Source organism: Arachis hypogaea, chromosome 6 (assembly GCF_003086295.3).
Source record: "Arachis hypogaea cultivar Tifrunner chromosome 6, arahy.Tifrunner.gnm2.J5K5, whole genome shotgun sequence".
In the NCBI taxonomy this organism is placed as follows: Eukaryota; Viridiplantae; Streptophyta; class Magnoliopsida; order Fabales; family Fabaceae; genus Arachis; species Arachis hypogaea.
This window is the reverse complement of record NC_092041.1, coordinates 68,794,758-68,812,728: the sequence shown is the minus strand read 5'-3', so window position 1 is coordinate 68,812,728 and position 17,971 is coordinate 68,794,758. Positions and strand designations below refer to the sequence as shown.

The window sequence follows — 17,971 nt, the reverse complement described above, 5'->3', positions numbered from 1 at the left end:
GATCAGGTCCCTCAATTTCAGCCAGAAAATACCTGAAATCACAGAAAAATACGAAAACTCATAGTAAAGTCCAGAAATGTGAATTTAGCATAAAAACTAATAAAAACATCCCTACAAGTAGCTAGATCCTACTAAAAACTTCCAAAAAATAATGCCAAAAGCGTATAAATTATCTGCTCATCACAACACCAAACTTAAATTGTTGCTTGTCCCCAAGCAACTGAAAATCAAATAGGATAAAAAGAAGAGAATATACTATAAATCCCAAAATATCAATGAATATTAGTTCTAATTAGATGAGCGGGACTTGTAGCTTTTTGCTTTTGAACAGTTTTGGCATCTCACTTTTTCCTTTGAAGTTCAGAGTGATTGGCTTCTATAGGAACTTAGAGTTCAGATAGTGTTAATTGATTTACCTAGTTAAGTATGTTTATTCTTGAACACAGCTACTTTTATGAGTCTTAGCCGTGGCCCTAAGCACTTTGTTTTCCAGTATTACCACCGGATACATAAATGCCACAGACACGTGACTGTGTGAACTTTTTCAGATTGTGACTCAGCTTTGCTAAAGTCCCCAGTTAGAGGTGTCCAGAGCTCTTAAGCACACTCTTTTTGCTTTGGATCACGACTTTAACCACTCAGTCTCAAGCTTTTCACTTGGACCTACATGCCACAAGCACATGGTTAGGGACAGCTTGATTTAGCCGCTTAGGCCTGGATTTTATTTCCTTGGGCCCTCCTATCCACTGATGCTCAAAATCTTAGATCCTTTTTACCCTTGCCTTTTGGTTTTAAGGGCTATTGGCTTTTTCTGCTTGCTTTTTCTTTTTCTTATATATATTTATATATATATATGTATATATATTTTCGCAAGCTTTTGTTCTTCACTGCTTTTTCTTGCTTCAAGAATCAATTTTATGATTTTTCAGATCATCAACAACATTTTTCTTTTTCATCATTCTTTCAAGACCCAACAATTTTAACATTCATAAACAACAAGATCAAAAATATACACTGTTCAAGCATTCATTCAGAAAACAAAAAGTATTGTCACCACATCAATATAATTAAACTAATTTCAAGGATAAATTAAAAACTCATGTACTTCTTATTCTTTTGAGTTAGAAACATTTTTCATTTAAGAGAGGTGAAGGATTCATGGAATTATTCGTAGCCTTAAGACATAGTTACTAGACACTAATGATCATGTAGTAAAGACACAAACATAGATAAACATGAAGCTTAAAAACCGAAAAACAAAGAAATAAGAACAAGGAATGAGTCCACCTTAGTGATGGTGGCGCCTTCTTCTTGAAGGACCAATGATGTCCTTGAGCTCTTCTATGTCTCTTCCTTGCCTTTGTTGCTCCTCCCTCATTGCTCTTTGATCTTCTCTAATCTCATGGAGAATGATGGAGTGCTCTTGGTGTTCCACCCTTAGTTGGTACATGTTATAACTCAAGTCTTCTAGAGAAGTGTTGAGTTGTTCCCAATAGTTGCTGGGAGGAAAGTACATCCCTTGAGGCATCTCAAGGATTCCTTGATGATGAGCTTCCTCATGCATCTCTTGAGATCCATAGATGGCCTCTCTTGTTTGCTCCATCCTTTTCTTAGTGATGGGCTTGTCCTCTTCAATGAGGATGTCTCCTTCTATGATAACTCCAGTTGGGTAGCATAGATGGCAAATAAGATGAGGAAAAGCTAGCGTTGCCATGGTGGATGACTTTTCGGCTATTTTGTAGAATTCAAGAGAGATGACTTCATGAACTTCTACTTTATCTCCAATCATGATGCTATGGATCATGATGGCCCGATCCACAGTAACTTCAGATCGGTTGCTAGTGGGGATGATGGAGTGTTGGATGAACTCCAACCATCCTCTAGCCACAGGCTTAAGGTCCAGTCTTCTCAATTGAACTGGCTTGCCTCTTGAGTCTCTTTTCCATTGAGCTCCTTCCACATATATGTCCATAAGGACTTGGTCCGACCTTTGATCAAAGTTGACCCTTCTAGTGTAGGGGCGTGCATCTTCTTGCATCATAGGCAAGTTGAATGCCAACCTCACATTTTCCGGACTGAAATCTAAGTATTTTCCCCGAACCATTGTAAGATAATTCTTTGGATTCGGGTTCATACTTTGATCATGGTTTCTAGTGATCCATGCATTGGCATAGAACTCTTGAACCATTAAGATTCTGACTTGTTGAATGGGGTTGGTAAGAACTTCCCAACCTCTTTTTTGAATCTCATGTCGAATCTCCAGATACTCATTTTTCTTGAGCTTGAAAGGGACCTCAGAGATCACCTTCTTCTTGGCCACAACTTCATAGAAGTGGTCTTGATGGGCTTTAGAGATGAATCTCTCCATCTCCCATGACTCGGAGGTGGAAGCTTTTGTCTTCCCTTTCCCTTTTCTAGAGGTTTCTCCAGCCTTAGGTGCCATAAGTGGTTATGGAAAAACAAAAAAGCTATGCTTTTGCCAGACCAAATTTAGAATATTGCTCGCCCTCGAGCAAAAGAAGAAAGAAGAGAAGAAGAAGAAGATGAGGATATGGAGGAAAGGGAGAGGTGTGTGGTTTCGGCTAAGGTGAGGAAGAGAGGGTTGTGGTGTGTGAAAATGAAGAAGGATAGAGAGGTTTATATAGTGAAAGGAGAGGGAGTTGGTTTGGCCATTTAGGGTGGGTTTGGGTGGGAAAGAGATTTTAAATTACGAAGGTATGTGGGGTTTATGGGGAAGAGTGGATGGATGTGAGTGGTGAAGAGGTGATGGGGAAGAGAGATTTGAGGTGATTGGTGAAGGGTTTTGGGGAAGAGTGTTTTATTGGATTGTGTGAAAAAGAGAGAGAAGGTGAGTTGAGGTAGGTAGGGATCCTGTGGGGTCCACAGATCCTGAGAGGATCTTGTGGGGTTCACAAATCCTGAGGTGTCAAGGATATACATTCCTGCACCAATGAGGTGTATAAAATGCCCTCTGGATGCAATCCTGGCATTTAACGCCAGATTGATGCTTGTTTCTGGCGTTAAACGCCAGTTCTAAGCTTGTTTTGGGCGTTCAACGCCAGTCTGTAGCATGTTTCTGGCGTTGAACGCCAGCTTTCCTCAGGGTGCAATCCTGGTGTTTAAACGCCAGATTGCTGCATGTTTCTGGCTTTCAACGCCAGATCCATGCTTTGTTCTGGCGTTGAACGCCAGCCAGATGCTCCTTACTGGGGTTTAGATGCCAGTAAGCCCTTCCTCCAGGGTGTGCTGTTTCTTCTGCTGTTTTTTATTTTGTTTTTAATTTTAGTATTTGTTTTGTGTCTCCACATGATCATGCACCTAATAAAACATAAAAGAACAATAAAAATAAAAATTGAATTAGATAAATAAAAATTGGGTTGCCTCCCAATAAGCGCTTCTTTAATGTCACTAGCTTGACAGTGGGCTCTCATGGAGCCTCACAGGTGATCAAGTCAATGTTGTGGACTCCCAACACCAAACTTAGAGTTTGAATATGGGGGTTTAACACCAAACTTAGAGTTTGGTTGTGGCCTCCCAATACCAAACTTAGAGTTTGATTGTGGGGGCTTTGTTTAACTCTGTATTGAGAGAAGCTTTTCATGCTTCCTCTCCATGGTTGCAGAAGAAGATCATTGAGCTTTAAACACAAGGTAGTCCCCATTTAATTGAAGAACTAGCTCTCCTCTGTCAACATTAATCACAGCTCCTGCTGTGGCTAGGAAGGGTCTTCCAAGGATGATGCATTCATCCTCCTCCTTCCTAATGTCTAAGATTATGAAATCAGCAGGGATGTAGAGACCTTTAACCTTTGCTAACACGTCCTCTACTAATCCATAAGCTTGTCTTTGTGATCCGTCCGCCATCTCTAATGAGAATGTGGCAGGATGTACTTCAATTATCCCCAGCTTTTCCATTACAGAGAGTGGCATAAGATTTATGCCTGACCCTAGGTCACACAGAGCCTTCTCAAAGGTCATGGTGCCTATGGTACATGGTATTAAGAATTTACCAGGATCTTGTTTCTTTTGAGGTAACGTTTGCTGAACCCATGTATCTAGTTCACTAATGAGCAAGGGAGATTCACCTTCCCAAGTCTCATTACCAAACAACTTGGCATTCAGCTTCATGATGGCTCCTAGATATTGAGCAACTTGCTCTCCAGTTACGTCTTCATCCTCTTCAGAGGAAGAATAGTTTTCAGAGCTCATGAATGGCAGAAGGAGGTTTAAAGGAATCTCTATGACCTCTATATGAGCCTCAGATTCCTTTAGGTCCTCAATAGGGAACTACTTCCTGTCTGGGGGATGTCCCATGAGGTCTTCCTCATTGGGATTCACGTCTTCCCCTTCCTCTTTAGGTTCGGCCATGTTGATTATATCAATGGCCTTGCACTCTCTTTTTGGATTCTCTTCTGTATTGCTGGGAGAGTACTAGGAGGAGTGTCAGTGATTTTCTTACTCAGCTGGCCCACTTGTGCCTCCAAATTTCTGATGGAGGACCTTATTTCACTCATGAAACTTAAAGTGGCCTTAGACAGATCAGATACTATGTTTGCTAAGATAGAGGTGCTCTGCTCAGGATTCTCTGTCTGTTACTAAGAAAATGATGGATAAGGCTTGCTATTGCTGAGCCTATTTCTTCCACCATTATTAAACCCTTGTTGAGGCTTTTGTTGATCCTTCCATGAGAAATTTGGATGATTTCTCCATGATGAATTATAGGTGTTTCTATAAGGTTCACCCATGTAATTTACCTCTGCTATTGCAGGGTTCTCAGGATCATAAGCTTCTTCTTCAGAAGATGCCTCTTTAGTACTGTTTGATGCATTTTGCCATCCATTCAAACTTTGAGAAATCATGTTGACTTGCTGAGTCACATTTTGTTCTGAGCCAATATGGCATTTAGAGCATCAATTTCAAGAACTCCCTTCCTCTGAGGCGTCCCATTATTCACAAAATTCCTCTCAGAAGTGTATATGAACTGGTTATTTGCAACCATGTCAATGAGTTTTTGAGCTTCTGCAGGCGTTTTCTTTAGGTGAATGGATCCACCTGCAGAATGGTCCAGTGACATCTTAGAGAATTCAGATAGACCATAATAGAATATATCCAAAATGGTCCATTCTGAAAGCATGTCAGAAGGACACCTTTTGGTCAACTGTTTGTATCTTTCCCAAACTTCATAGAGGGATTCACCTTCTTTTTGTTTGAAAGTCTAAACATCCACTCTAAGCTTGCTCAACAAGGGATAGAATAATAAAAGGGATAGAATGCTTATGCAGATTCATTGGTGGGAATTTCAGATAAGTGGATGGAGATGCTGTAGAGCCCAAGGACGCCTGCTCTCCTATTGCTTCTACTCAATCCTTCTTACTCCTTTCCATGGCAAGCTTTGTATAGGGGTTCACCATCAACTGTGGCTACTTTCTTCCTCTCGGGAAAATGATCCTATGCGGTTGTCAGTCGCACGGCTAATCGTCTGGAGGCATCACCCATGGCTGATGGCTACATCCCATCCTCGCAGTGAAAACTAATGCTCACGCACTCTGTCACAGTACGGCTAATCACCGGTTGGTTCCCGCTCCTACTGGAATAGAATCCCTCTTTTGCGTCTGTCACTAACGCCCAGCAGGTTACAAGTTTGAAGCACGTCACAGTCATTCATTACCGGAATCCTACTCGGAATACCACAGACAAGGTTAGACTTTCCGGATTCCCAGGATCCTACTCGGAATACCACAGACAAGGTGAGACTTTCCGGATCCTCATAAATGCCGCCATCTATCTAGCTTATACCACGAAGATTCTGTTGGGGAATCTAAGAGATACGCATTCAAGCTCTGTTTCATGTAGAACGGAAGTGGTTGTCAATCACGCGCGTTCATGAGTGAGAATGATAATGAGGGTAATCTGACTCATAACATTCATCATGTTCTTGGGTATGAATGAATATCTTGGAATAAGAATAAGAGAGATTTGAATAAAAGATAATAGAATTTCATTAATACTTGAGGTACAGCAGAGCTCCACACCCTTAATCTATGGTGTGCAGAAACTCCACCGTTGAAAATACATAAGTAAAAGAGGTTCAGGCATGGCCGAATGGCCAGCCCTCTCTAACGTGATCAATGATCTCTTAGGATGAAGGATAAAACAAAACTGAGACCAAAGATGAGACCAAAGATGAAACGTGGTCAAAAGACATCTAATACAATAGTTAAATGTTCTATTTATACTAGACTAGCTCCTAGGGTTTACATGAGTAAGTAATTGATGCATAAATTCACTTCCGGGGCCCACTTGGTGTATGCTTGGGCTGAGCTTGATTAATCCACGAGCTGAGGCATTTCTTGGAGTTGAACTCCGAGTTATGACGTGTTTTGGGCGTTCAACTCCAGATCATGACGTTTTTCTGGCGTTTAACTCCAGACAGCAGCATGTACTTGGCGTTCAACGCCAAGTTACGTCATCATTCTTCGAATAAAGTGTGGACTATTATATATTGGTGGAAAGCCCTGGATGTCTACTTTCCAACTCCATTAAGAGCGCGCCAATTGGAGTTCTGTAGCTCCAGAAAATCCATTTTGAGTGCAGGGAGGTCAGATTCCAACAGCATCAGCAGTCCTTTTGTCAGCCTTCTTCAGAGTTTTGCTCAAATCCCTCAATTTCAGTCAGAATTTACCTGAAATCACAGAAAAACACACAAACTCATAGTAAAGTCCAGAAATGTGAATTTATCATAAAAACTAGTGAAAACATCCCTAAAAGTAGCTTAAACTTACTAAAAACTATATAAAAACAATGCCAAAAAGCGTATAAATTATCCGCTCATCACAACACCAAACTTAAATTGTTGCTTGTCCCCAAGCAACTGAAAATCAATTAGGATAAAAAGAAGAGAATATACTATAAAGTCCAAAATATCAATGAATATTAATTTAACTAGATGAGCGGGACTTGTAGCTTTTTGCTTCTGAACAGTTTTGGCATCTCACTTTCTCCTTTGTAGTTTAGAGTGATTGGCATCTCTAGGAACTTAGAATTTTGGATAGTGTTATTGACTTTCCTAGTTAAGCATGTTGATTCTTGAACACAGCTACTTTATGAGTCTTGGCCTTGGCCCTAAGCACTTTGTCTTCCAGTATTACCACCGGATACACAAATGCCACAGACACATAACTGGGTGAACCTTTTCAGATTGTGACTCAGCTTTGCTAAAGTCCCCAGTTAGTGGTGTCCAGAGCTCTTAAGCACACTCTTTTGCTTTGGATCACGACTTTAACCATTCAGTCTCAAGCTTTTCACTTGGACCTTCATGACACAAGCACATGGTTAGGGACAGCTTGATTTAGCCGCTTAGGCCTGGATTTAATTTCCTTGGGCCCTCCTATCCATTAATGCTCAAAGCCTCGGATCCTTGCCTTAAAATTTTCGCCATACATTTTTTTTTCACTGCTTTTTCTTGCTTCAAGAATCAATTTCATGATGTTTTTCAGATCATCAATAACATTTCTCTTTGTTCATCATTCTTTCAAGAACCAACAATTTTAACACTCATAAACAACAAGATCAAAAATATGCACTGTTCAAGCATTCATTCAGAAAACAAAAATTATTGCCACCACATCAATATAATTAAATTAAATTCACTAATAATTTCGAAAATTATGTACTTCTTGTTCTTTTGAATTAAAACATTTTTCATTTAAGAAAGGTGAAAGACTAATGGATTTTATTCATAGCTTTAAGGCATGGTTACACACTAATGATCATGAAGTAGAGACACAAAACATAGATAAACATAATACTTAAAAACCGAAAACAGAAAGAAAATAAAGAACAAGGAATGAATCCACCTCTAGTGGCGTCTTCTTCTTGAAGGACCAATGATGTTCTTCAATTCTTCTATGTCCCTTCCTTGCCTTTGTTGCTCCTCCCTCATTGCTCTTTGATCTTCTCTTATTTCTTGGAGAGTGAGGGCGTGTTCATGATGTTCCACCCTTAGTTGTTCAACATTATGGCTCAAATCCTCTAAAGAGGTACTGAGTTGCTCCCAATAGTTGTTGGGAGGGAAGTGCATTCCTTGAGGCATTTGTTGATGATGAACTTCCTCATGTTCTTCTTGGGGGCCGTGAGGAACTTCCCTTGTTTGCTCCATCCTCTTCTTTGTGATGGGCTTGTCTTCTTCAATGGAGACATCTCCATCTATGATAACTCCAGCTGAGTAGCATAAATGGCATATAAGATGGGGGAAGGCTAGCCGTGCCATGTATGAAGGCTTGTCAGCTATTTTGTAGAGTTCATTGGAGATGACTTCATGAACTTCCACTTCCTCTCCAATCATGATGCTATGAATCATGATGGCCCGATCCACAGTAACTTCAGATCGGTTGCTTGTAGGGATGATGGATCTTTGGATGAACTCCAACCATCCTCTAGCTACAGGCTTGAGGTCCAGTCTTTTTAGTTGGACCGGTTTGCCTTTGGAGTCTATTCTCCATTGGGCGCCTTCCACACAAATGTCCATTAGGACTTGGTCCAACCTTTGATTAAAGTTGACCCTTCTTGTGTAGGGGCGTTCATCACCTTGCATCATGGGTAGGTAAAACGCCAACCTCACATTTTCCGGGCTAAAATCTAAGTATTTCCCCCGAACCATTGTGATATAGTTCTTTGGATTCGGGTTCATACTTTGATCATGGTTTCTAGTGATCCATGCATTGGCATAGAACTCTTGAACCATCAATATTCCAACTTGTTGCATGGGGTTGGTTATGACTTCCCACCCTCTTCTTTGAATTTCATGTTGGATTTCCGGATAATCATTCTTTTTGAGTTTGAAGGGACCTCGGGGATCACCTTCTTCTTTGCCACAACATCATAGAAGTGGTCTTGATGGCTCTTGGAGATGAATCTCTCCTTCTCCCATGACTCGGAAGTGGAAGCTTTTGCCTTTCCTTTTCCTTTTCTTGAGGATACTCCGGTCTTGGGTGCCATTGATGGTGAATGAAAAATAAAAAGCTTAGGCTTTTTACCACACCAAACTTAAAATTTTGCTCGCCCTCGAGCAAGAAAGAAAAGAAAAGTAGAAGAAGAAGAAGAGACTTGGGAAGAGAGGGAGAGAATTGGTTCGGCTATATGAGAGAAGAAGGGGTTTGTGTTGTGTGAAAATGAAGAAGAAAGGAGAGGTATTTATAGGGAGAGGGAGGGTGGGAGTTCGGCCATTCTGGGTGGGAAAGGGTGGGAAATTGAATTTGAATGTAATGGAGGTAGGTGGGGTTTATGGGGAAGAGTGGGTTGATGTGAATGGTGAATGGGGTAATTGGGAAGAGGAATTGAGGTGATTGGTGAAGGTTTTTGGGAAGTGTGACATTGAAAATGAGATTTGGATTAGGAGAGTGTGATTAGGATTAAAAGAAAAGGTAGGTGGGGATCCTGTGGGGTCCACAGATCCTGAGGTGAAAAGAAATACCATTCCTTCACCATATAGGCGTGTAAATTGCCTTCATGCATCATTCTGGCGTTCAAACGCCCATTGGTGCATGTTCTGGGCGTTAAACGCCCATGTAATGCATGTTTCTGGCGTTGAACGCCAGTTTCATGCTTGTTTCTGGCGTTCAGCGCCAGATTGTCCTCTGTGTGCGCATCCTGGCGTTAAACGCCAGGATGTAGCTTGTTTTGGGCGTTCAGCGCCAGAAAGATGCTCTGTTCTGGCGTTGAACGCCAGCCAGATGCATCTTACTGGCGTTGAACGCCAGTCTGCGCTGCCTCCAGGGTGAAAAATTTTTTCTTCTGTTTTTTTGACTCTGTTTTTAATTTCTTTGATTTTTTTCGTGACTCCTCATGATCATGTACCTAATTCAACACAAAAATTACACTAAAACAAAATAAAATAAAATTAGATTAATAAAATTGGGTTGCCTCCCAACAAGCGCTTCTTTAATGTCAATAGCTTGACAGTGGCTCTCATGGAGCTACGAGGTGATCAGGTCAATTTAGTGTGTTGTCTCCACACCAAACTTAGAGTTTGGATATGGAATTTGAACACCAAACTTAGAGTTTGGTTGTGGCCTCACAACACCAAACTTAGAGTTTGACTGTGTGGGCTCTTCTTGACCTTGAACTGAGAGAAGCTCTTCATGCTTACTCTCTTTTGTCACAGAGGGATGGCCATGTGCTTGAAACACAAGGTAGTCCCCATTCAATTGAAGGACTAACTCTCCTCTGTTGACATCTATCACAGCTTCTGCTGTGGCTAGGAAAGGTCTTCCTAGGATGATGGATTCATCATCTTCCTTCCTAGTGTCTAGGATTATGAAATCAGCAGGGATGTAAAGGCCTTCAACCTTTACTAGCACGTCCTCTACTATTCCATAGGCTTGTCTCAAAGACTTATCTGCCAATTGTAATGAGAACAAGGCAGGTTGTACCTCAATGATCCCCAGCTTCTCCATTACAGAGAGTGGCATCAGATTTATCCCTGATCCCAGATCACATAGAGCTTTTTCAAAGCTCATGGTGCCAATGGTGCAAGGTATTAAGAACTTGCCAAGATCTTGTTTCTTTTGAGGTAAAGTTTTCTGAATCCAAGTATCTAGTTCACTAATGAGCAGGGGAGGTTCACTTTCCCAAATCTCATTACCAAACAGCTTGGCATTCAGCTTCATGATAGCTCCTAAGTATTGAGCAACTTGCTCTCCAGTCACATCTTCATCCTCTTCAGAGGATGAATATTCTTCAGAGCTCATGAATGGCAGAAGGAGATTTAATGGAATCTCTATGGTCTCTAGATGAGCCTCAGATTCCTCTAGATCCTTAATAGGAAACTCCTTCTTGCTTGATGGACGTCCCAGGAGGTCTTCCTCACTGGGATTTTCGTCCTCCTCCTCTTTAGTGCATTCGGCCACTTTGATTAAATCAATGGCTTTGCACTCTCCTTTTGGATTCTCTTCTGTGTTGCTTGGGCGAATACTGGGAGGAGTTTCAATAACTTTCTTACTCAGCTGGCCCACTTGTGCCTCCAAATTTCTAATGGAGGATCTTGTTTCATTCATGAAACTGAAAGTGGCCTTTGACAGATCAGAGACTATATTGGCTAAATTAGAAGTGTTTTGTTCAGAATTCTCTGTCTGTTGCTGAGAAGATGATGGATATGGCTTACTATTGTTCAGCCTATTGCGTCCACCATTATTAAAGCCTTGTTGAGGCTTTTGTTGATCCTTCCAGGAGAAATTTGGATGATTTCTCCATGATGGGTTATAGGTGTTTCCATATGGTTCACCCATGTAATTAACCTCTGCCATGGCAGTGTTCTCAGGATCATAAGCTTCTTCAGAAGCTGCCTCTCTAGTACTGTTGGATGCATGTTGCAATCCATTCAGATTTTGAGAGATCATGTTGACCTGCTGAGTCAACACTTTGTTCTGAGCCAATATGGCATTCAGAGCATCAATTTCAAGAACTCCTTTCTTCTGAGGTACCCCATTATTCACGGAATTCCTCTCAGAGGTATACATGAACTGGTTGTTTGCAACCATGTCAATGAGTTCTTGAGCCTCTTCAGGCGTTTTCTTCAGGTGAATAGATCCACCTGCAGAATGGTCCAGTGACATTTTCGAAAATTCAGAGAGACCATAATAGAATATATCTAACATGGTCCATTCTGAAAACATGTCAGATGGACATCTTTTGGTGAGCTGCTTGTATCTTTCCCAAGCTTCATAGAGGGATTCACCATCTTTTTGTTTGAAGGTTTGAACATCCACTCTCAGCTTGCTCAGCTTTTGAGGAGGAAAGAATTTATCCAAGAAGGCAGTGACCAGCTTATCCCAGGAGTCCAGGCTATCCTTAGGTTGTGAATCCAACCATATTCTAGCTCTGTCTCTTACAGCAAAAGGGAAAAGCATGAGTCTGTAGACTTCAGGATCAACTCCATTTGTCTTTACAGTCTCACAGATCTGCAAGAACTCAGTTAAGAACTGATAAGGATCTTCAGATGGAAGTCCATAAAACTTGCAGTTTTGTTGCATTAATGCAACTAGTTGAGGCTTAAGCTCAAAGTTATTGGCTCCAATGGCAGGAATGGAGATGCTTCTTCCATCAAACTTGGACGTTGGCTTTGTGAAGTCACCAAGCATTCTCCTTGCATTATTATTATTATTTTCGGCTGCCATGTCCTTCTCTTGTTCGAAAATTTCTGAAAGGTTGTTTCTGGATTGTTGTAATTTAGCTTCTCTTAATTTTCTCTTCAGAGTCCTTTCAGGTTCTGGATCAATTTCAACAAGAGTGCCTTTTTCCCTGTTCCTGCTCATATGAAAGAGAAGAAACACGAAAAGAAAGAGGAATCCTCTATGTCACAGTATAGAGATTCCTTTATGTTAGTAGAAGAAGAAAGGGGTTAGAAGAATGGAGATGGGGATTCGGATTTTTGGATGAAGAGAGGTCAAGAGAAGTGTTAGTAATTAAATAATTAAATAGAAGAAGAAAAGAGAAGGAAGATTTCGAAAATAATTTTTGAAAACAGGTTAGTGATTTTCGAAAATTAAAGACAAAATATAATTAAAATTAAAATTTAAAACAAAAAAAAATTTTGAAAAAGAGAGGGAGAATTTTCGAAAATTAGAGAAGGATAAGTAGTTAGGTGGTTTTGAAAAAGATAAGAAACAAACAAAAAGTTAGTTGGTTGATTGAAAAAGATTTGAAGTCAAAATTTGAAAAAAGATAAGAAGATAAGAAGTTAGATAAGATATTTTGAAATCAAATTTTGAAAAAGATAAAATAAAAGATAAAAAGAAATATTTGAAAAAGATATTTGAAAAAGATTTAATTTTTAAAATTACTTAACTAACAAGAAACTACAAGATAGGATTCTAGAATTTAAAGATTGAACCTTTCTTAACAAGAAAGTAACAAACTTCAAATTTTTGAACCAATCACATTAATTGTTAGCTTAATTTTTGAAAATATGATATAAAAGATAAGAAAAAGATTTTTGAAAATTAATTTTTAAAATTTTCGAAAATAAAAAAAAATGAAAAAGATATGATTTTTGAAAAAGATTTTGAAAAGATAAGATTTTTAAAATTGAAATTTTGACTTGACTTGTAAGAAACAACTAATTTTGAAAATTTTTGACCAAGTCAACCCAAAATTTCGAAATTTTGGAGGGAAATAAGGAAAAGATATTTTTTTGATTTTTTGAATTTTTAATTATGAGAGAAAAAAACAACAAAAATATTCAATGCATGAAATTTTTAGATCAAAACAATGAATGCATGCAAGAATGTTATGAATGTCAAGATGAACACCAAGAACACTTTGAAGATCATGATGAACATCAAGAACATAATTTTGAAAAATTTTTTATGCAAAGAAAACATGCAGGACACCAAACTTAGAAATCTTTAATGCATGAAAAATATGAATGCAAAAATGCACATGAAAAACAACAAAGGACACAAAACAAGAAATCATCAAGATCAAACAAGAAGACTTATCAAGAACAACTTGAAGATCATGAAGAACACTATGGATGCATGGGATTTTCGAAAAAAATGCAAGAAAAATTTTAAAAGCATGCAATTGACACCAAACTTAAAAATTAACACAAGACTCAAACAAGAAACACAAAATATTTTTGATTTTTATGATTTTCTAATTTTTTTGTATTTTTATTAATTTTTTGAAAATACTTTTTGGAAAAACGAAAAATAAAAGAAAAATTTTTGAAAAAGATTTTTGAAAAGAAAATTACCTAATCTGAGCAACAAGATGAACCGTCAGTTGTCCATACTCGAACAACCCCCGGCAACGGCGCCAAAAACTTGGTGGACGAAATTGTGATCATATTCATTGTAATTGGATTTTAGAAATTGGCACGAGTGGACACAACTCCGTTCAACTAACCAGCAAGTGTACTGGGTCGCCCAAGTAATAAACCTTACGCGAGTAAGGGTCGATCCCACAGAGATTGTTGGTATGAAGCAAGCTATGGTCACCTTGCAAATCTCAGTTAGGCAGAAAAAAGGGGAATTGTGATTATTGGATTAAATAATAAATAAAAAGGAATAATAAAAGGGATAGAATGCTTATGCAGATTCATTGGTGGGAATTTCAGATAAGTGGATGGAGATGCTGTAGAGCCCAAGGACGCCTGTTCTCCTATTGCTTCTACTCAATCCTTCTTACTCCTTTCCATGGCAAGCTTTGTATAGGGGTTCACCATCAACTGTGGCTACTTTCTTCCTCTCGGGAAAATGATCCTATGCGGTTGTCAGTCGCACGGCTAATCGTCTGGAGGCATCACCCATGGCTGATGGCTACATCCCATCCTCGCAGTGAAAACTAATGCTCACGCACTCTGTCACAGTATGGCTAATCACCGGTTGGTTCCCGCTCCTACTGGAATAGAATCCCTCTTTTGCGTCTGTCACTAACGCCCAGCAGGTTACAAGTTTGAAGCACGTCACAGTCATTCATTACCGGAATCCTACTCGGAATACCACAGACAAGGTTAGACTTTCCGGATTCCCAAGATCCTACTCGGAATACCACAGACAAGGTGAGACTTTCCGGATCCTCATAAATGCCGCCATCTATCTAGCTTATACCACGAAGATTCTGTTGGGGAATCTAAGAGATACGCATTCAAGCTCTGTTTCATGTAGAACGGAAGTGGTTGTCAATCACGCGCGTTCATGAGTGAGAATGATAATGAGGGTAATCTGACTCATAACATTCATCATGTTCTTGGGTACGAATGAATATCTTGGAATAAGAATAAGAGAGATTTGAATAAAAGATAATAGAATTTCATTAATACTTGAGGTACAGCAGAGCTCCACACCCTTAATCTATGGTGTGCAGAAACTCCACCGTTGAAAATACATAAGTAAAAGAGGTTCAGGCATGGCCGAATGGCCAGCCCTCTCTAACGTGATCAATGATCTCTTAGGATGAAGGATAAAACAAAACTGAGACCAAAGATGAGACCAAAGATGAAACGTGGTCAAAAGACATCTAATACAATAGTTAAATGTTCTATTTATACTAGACTAGCTCCTAGGGTTTACATGAGTAAGTAATTGATGCATAAATTCACTTCCGGGGCCCACTTGGTGTATGCTTGGGCTGAGCTTGATTAATCCACGAGCTGAGGCATTTCTTGGAGTTGAACTCCGAGTTATGACGTGTTTTGGGCGTTCAACTCCAGATCATGACGTTTTTCTGGCGTTTAACTCCAGACAGCAGCATGTACTTGGCGTTCAACGCCAAGTTACGTCGTCATTCTTCGAATAAAGTGTGGACTATTATATATTGCTGGAAAGCCCTGGATGTCTACTTTCCAACGCCATTAAGAGCGCGCCAATTGGAGTTCTGTAGCTCCAGAAAATCCATTTTGAGTGCAGGGAGGTCAGATTCCAACAGCATCAGCAGTCCTTTTGTCAGCCTTCTTCATAGTTTTGCTCAAATCCCTCAATTTCAGTCAGAATTTACCTGAAATCACAGAAAAATACACAAACTCATAGTAAAGTCCAGAAATGTGAATTTATCATAAAAACTAGTGAAAACATCCCTAAAAGTAGCTTAAACTTACTAAAAACTATATAAAAACAATGCCAAAAAGCGTATAAATTATCCGCTCATCATTCACCCAGCTATGTGTCTGTGGCATTTATGTATCCGGTGGTAATACTGGAAAACAAAGTGCTTAGGGCCACATCCAAGACTCATAAAAGTAGCTGTGTTCAAGAGTCAACAAACTTAACTAGGAGAATCAATAACATTATCTGAAATTATAAGTTCCTATAGATGCCAATCATTCTAAACTTCAATGGAGAAAGTGAGATGCCAAATCTGTTCAGAAGCAAAAAGCTACAAGTCCCGCTCATCTAATTAGAATTAATATTCATTGATATTTTGGGATTTATAGTATATTCTCTTCTTTTTATCCTAATTGATTGTCAGTTGCTTGGGGACAAGCAACAATTTAAGTTTGGTGTTGTGATGAGCGGATAATTTATACGCTTTTTGGCATTGTTTTTAGATAGTTTTTAGTATAATCTAGCTATTTTTGGGGATGTTTTCATTAGTTTTTATGCTAAATTCATATTTCTGGAATTTACTATGATTTTGTGTGTTTTTCTGTGATTTCAGGTAATTTCTGGCTGAAATTGAGGGACCTGAGCAAAACTCTGATAAAAGGCTGACAAAGGACTGCTCATGCTGTTGGATTCTGACCTCCCTGCACTCGAAATGGATTTTCTGGAGTTACAGAACTTTAAATGGCACGCTCTCAACGGCGTTGGAAAGTAGACATCCAGAGCTTTCCAGCAATATATAATAGTCCATACTTTATTCGTGATTAGATGACGTAAATTGGCGCTCAACGCCAGTTCCATGCTGCATTCTGGAGTCAAACGCCAGAAACACGTCACGAACCAGAGTTGAACGCCAAAAACACGTTACAACTTGGTGTTCAACTCCAAAAGAAGCCTCAGCTCATGTAAAGTTCAAGCTCAGCCCAAGCACACACCAAGTGGGTCCCGGAAGTGGATTTCTGCATCAATTACTTACTTCTGTAAATCTTAGTAGCTAGTCTAGTATAAATAGGACTTTTTACTATTGTATTCAGTGTCTTTTGACCATTCGGTCTTTTGACCATAGGTCCTTCTCGCTATTTTCGAATTCATGTCATATTTTGGGGGCTGGCCATTTGGCCATGCCTGGACCTTCACTTATGTATTTTCAACGGTGGAGTCTCAACATACCATAGATTAAGGGTGTGGAGCTCTGCTGTAACTCGAGTTTCAATGCAATTACTACTATTTTCTATTCAATTCAGTTTATTCCTGTTCTAAGATATTCGTTGCACTTCACCATGATGAATGTGATGATCCGTGACACTCATCATCATTCTCACCTATGAACGCGTGACTGACAACCACTTCCGTTCTACCTTAGACCGAGCGCATATCTCTTGGATTCCTTGACCAGAATCTTCATGGTATAAGCTAGATTGATGGCGGCATTCATGAGAATCCGGAAAGTCTAAACCTTGTCTGTGGTATTCCGAGTTGGATTCAGGGATTGAATGACTGTGACGAGCTTCAAACTCGCGATTGTTGGGCGTGATGACAAACGCAAAAGAATCAAGGGATTCTATTCCAACATGATCGAGAACCGACAGATGATTAGCCATGCCGTGACAAAGCATTTGGACCTTTTTCACTGAGAGGATAGGATGTAGCCATTGACAACGGTGATGCCCTACATACAGCTTGCCATGGAAAGGAGTAAGAAAGATTGGATGAAGGCAGTAGGAAAGCAGAGATTCAGAAGGAGCACAGCATCTTCATACGCCTATCTGAAATTCCCACCAATGATTTACATAAGTATTTCTATCTATATTTTCAGTTTATTTATTATTATTATTCGAAAACTCCATAACCATTTATTATCCGCCTGACTGAGATTTACAAGATGACCATAGCTTGCTTCATACCAACAATCTCTGTTGGATCGACCCTTACTCACGTAAGGTTTATTACTTGGACGACCCAGTGCACTTGCTGGTTAGTTGTGCGAGGTTGTGAAGAAAGTGCTAAGTTATAAACGCGCATACCAAGTTGAAGCCAATATTAAAGATCACAATTTCGTGCACCACTTACCTCTTGTCTGACATTCTCAAAAGGACTTTCATTGGTTGTATGTATCGACTTATTTTCTACGTTGAGAGTGAAGTATGCTCGGTAGCTCCATGTACTTGATCTGTTTGAACTGTTTCTGGCCAACAAAGGTTATTTAGCCAACTTGGTGGTTCATTATTGTTCTCCCCCTGAGTGTCATGTTGGCGGCTAAAGTAAAATTTGGATTCTAAAAAATCACAATCCATGGTCACATGAATACGACAAGTGATTGGATTGTAGCACCTGTACCCCTTTTGGTGTGTAGCATACCCAACGAGAACACAT

At 39.6% G+C, this 17,971-nt stretch overlaps 2 non-coding genes across 2 annotated transcripts; both read left to right on the top strand.

Moving 5' to 3' along the window:
• The first annotated feature begins 5,127 nt into the window (after positions 1-5,127).
• On the top strand, positions 5,128-5,235 carry LOC112700079 (small nucleolar RNA R71). Its single transcript, XR_003153001.1, has one exon. It is a non-coding gene; the product is annotated as a small nucleolar RNA R71 (small nucleolar RNA).
• Positions 5,236-11,669: 6,434 nt separating this feature from the next.
• LOC112700305 (small nucleolar RNA R71) lies at positions 11,670-11,773 on the top strand. Its single transcript, XR_003153215.1, has one exon. It is a non-coding gene; the product is annotated as a small nucleolar RNA R71 (small nucleolar RNA).
• Positions 11,774-17,971: the final 6,198 nt, after the last annotated feature.